Source organism: Carya illinoinensis, chromosome 4 (genome assembly GCF_018687715.1).
Source record: "Carya illinoinensis cultivar Pawnee chromosome 4, C.illinoinensisPawnee_v1, whole genome shotgun sequence".
Taxonomy (NCBI): Eukaryota; Viridiplantae; Streptophyta; class Magnoliopsida; order Fagales; family Juglandaceae; genus Carya; species Carya illinoinensis.
In genome coordinates, this window is record NC_056755.1 from 22,696,723 (window position 1) to 22,700,161 (window position 3,439).

The window sequence follows — 3,439 nt, forward strand, 5'->3', positions numbered from 1 at the left end:
AAATGCTAAAATATGAATAGAAGTCATAAGAATTAATTTTTATTTTTGAACTTAGGTTCTATTTATGTTGAAATATTTCTACGCACATTTTTATGTTTAATTTCTTAATGCATAAAAGAGGAGGCCGTAGCAAACATTCAAATGAGAGCCAAAGTACAATGTTAAGAAGATTTTCAACAGGACAAGACTTTATAAAATAAAATAATCAATTTTCAAAAATAGAGATATGGGGATATACGGTAGATTGGTGGGAAATGTGTAGGACTCTTCAAATATGAAGATGTTGCATGGTTGAAATTTCAAATAGGATAAAAATGAACAAAACCTGGTTCCGTTGTGAATCACATGTGGAACGATGCAACACTCACGTGAGACGCAAGTTGGATCAAAGGACGCAACACAGCAGATTGGTTTTGAATGGAACTGACGAAAGATATATACCTATGCTAAATGAGAAACTCTATTCATTAGCCGACTTAAGCTTTCTACACCGCACACGTGATGTGGCAAACCCAGTCTAGGGGCCACATCATGGTTCGCAGCCACTGGAAGTTCGTCTCGATCTGTAATTCGATTTCCTCCACTAAAACAGCCTTCCTCTCCTCATGCCCGATTTCATTCATTGGAAGCCTTCCTCAGTTCCTCTGCTCATGCCCCCTCTCCCTCGTGTTCCTTTCTCCTGTTCTCCTCTCTCTCTCTCTCTCTCTCTCTCTCTCTCTCTCTCTCTCTCTCTCTCTCTCTCTCTCTCTCTGTACTCCTGTCTTTCGTGCCTCTCTCTGTGATCCTAGGGCAAAGTCGTCCCTTGCAAACTCTAGTCGATGTCAAAGAGAAGACCGTCCCTACATCCAGATCTATGGCCACGCCATAGTAAGTTTTAACCAAAACCTGGTTTTTGATTCCCCAGTACAGTGACGTGGTAAATATCCCCCGAGTCACTACAAATATCTCCCTCTCCGATGGAAACGCTTATGCTAGTGCAGGTGCTTCAAGCAAGGATTCAAATGGGTGTTCTTGTACCTACTGGAGATATGACTGCTGCCAGATGAACAACACAGTTCTTCCTTAACAGGTGCTCCATTTTTTCTTGTTTTCTCTTTCAAATTTTCTAATATGTTGATGCTTTTACTTTCTTTAGTAGTTTATTCCATTAACTATTTTTGAAAACAGAAATAAGCTTAAGTTCAGTGATGCCTCGAGAGCTCACTTTGGGGAAATGCCTCCATGTCAGGTCAAGTGTATTACCCAAAGAATATTAACAATGCTTCCAGTGGGCTTAATTTATTGCACTATAGATCTGACACAAGTCATTTAGAAATTCAATAGAAAAGAAGATATTAGTTGTTGTCATATCCTTCTGTAAACCAAGAATGATGCTTGAATTTAATAATATATAGGGTGGGGTTGAGTACAACCAGGCCTTGTGTGTATTGATTGGGAATGTTAATGTTTTTTTCTTTTTGAGTCTTAAATAAAATATGGAGCTTTTTATTCCTTCTTTTTTAGAGCAGTCCTGTTTACCTATGAAAAAACAAAAGATGGAGCTCTTGGGTAATATCAATTAACAAAAAATGTCCTGCCAAATTTTCTAATGTCAATAAACAAAAATGTCCTACTAAATTTTCTGAAGACATTTTTTTCCTGGTTGAGTTTTTCTGACTCTAAAAAATAACCTGTCTGTTTTGCAGTTTTGAAGAGCGGCTTGCTGCAGAAAGAAAGGAAAGAAAGCTAACGACAAAGGAGCCGGGGTTTAAAAAGCCATTGAGTAAGGACGAAAGAGTACTGAAAAAGAAACAAAGGCTGGCTACAATTGATAATTCACCTGGTGTCTAGATCTTATGTCTGTGCTAGGTTTTATCATGCTTGATTAGTTTCGAATGTCGCAACTATATGAGAATAGATTTTGAGAGTTAAGTGCATGTGGCATGGGCATAATCAATACAATGCATTTTGGGATATTGTTTTTGTAGAAACATAAATAATAATTTGGTCTTATGATCTAGGGTATATTCTCAGGGATGGCAATTAGTTTTGTCTTGTTGAACTTGAGACATAGGAAGTTAAGGCATACTCTGGGGTTGGAATAAGAAAACCCTCTACTTGTTTGATGCATGCATGTGCAACTGTATGCTGCCCCATTAAAGCTCAAGATTTTAGAAGTTATTTAAAATGTTCATGGCTAACTGAAGATTATATAATGTATCCATGCATGTACAGTAACATGTTGTGTGCATATCTGCACATGTACAAATATAATAAAGGAAACAGATAGCTCTATCTTATGTTTGAACTTTCTACCGTCAGATCAGTTAGTCGTGTGAATGTTCTACTTCGGATAACAAAAGCAAGTGCTAGGGTTTTCACAATATCCCCATGAACATGAGATTCTAACTATTGCATTCTCCTAACAGGGGAAGGTCTATTAGCTATTGCAGCAGATCAGCCCTTTCAATTTCCCGCCACATTCACATTTGTTAGAGCATTTTCAGGTAATATGATAAGAGATTGTCGGCTTGATTGTTGTGAATTGTGCTTGCTACATGAACCTTAGACCAGTAAAATATTATCATCTCTACAGTTTTGGATGGCATTGATTTGGAAAGGACCTTGACCCTCGATTTGATATTACTGAGATTGCCAAGCCGTGAGTTTGATCTTTGCTACTTCCCACTCTGAGATTTAGCAAGCTAGATATTCCTTGTTTCTGACATTCCTTTGATGCTTTACCTCATAGTTATGCGATGGAGTTGTTAAGGTTGAAGGAAGCTGTGGTTGAAGTTATCCTGAAGGCAAACTCAAAATTCTCTTCACTTATTAACAAGGATAGCTTTCAGCCCCCATCGAGGAGTTACATTTGTAATTTGTAACAATTCTGTGGTAGATGTCGGCATTGTAGTCATCTTTAACGGGATGAATGTCTACTCATGGTGTATAATTTTATAATATAAGAAAAAATTATTCAATAAAATGTGCTTCTTTTTAATGTTTCTGCTTTGATTCTATAAAAAAGTTATGGTATCGGTGTATCACCTCACTTATTTTTGTATCTTGATGGTTAGATCTTAGTATCGGTAGTACACCTGCAAGTTCTATAACTTTTTAAAGCAAGATCATCCTTTCGTAGGTGATGTTGGTGTGGGGGTGGGGGTGGGGGAGCTTTGTGAATTGTCATGATTTGGTGGAAGAATTAGCTTAAGTGGAATCCACTATGAACATAATGTCAAACTAGGCTTCAATATGATTACTTTTTCGCCTCACTAAACTTTAAAAAACAAATGTTTGGACTCCAGTCATAAAAGGATCCATTGAAAGCAAATTTACATTACAAGGAGATAAATTATCTAAGGAAAAGACTTGGCGTAGATATAATCCTCATTCATAAAAACATTATAAACAATCTAGCCAGGTTTATCTACACAAGTTGGCAATATTTATATCCACA

General features: G+C 37.0%; 1 long non-coding RNA gene across 2 annotated transcripts; it reads left to right on the forward strand.

Moving 5' to 3' along the window:
- The first annotated feature begins 464 nt into the window (after window positions 1–464).
- On the forward strand, window positions 465–2,978 carry LOC122306829. 2 transcript variants are annotated; one of them, XR_006241541.1, is made up of 6 exons: window positions 465–867; window positions 981–1,069; window positions 1,686–1,762; window positions 2,409–2,486; window positions 2,576–2,641; window positions 2,732–2,978. It is a non-coding gene; the product is annotated as an uncharacterized LOC122306829 (long non-coding RNA). The 2 variants fall into 2 exon arrangements; XR_006241540.1 differs by having other exon boundaries at window positions 465–1,069.
- The last annotated feature ends 461 nt before the right edge of the window (window positions 2,979–3,439 follow it).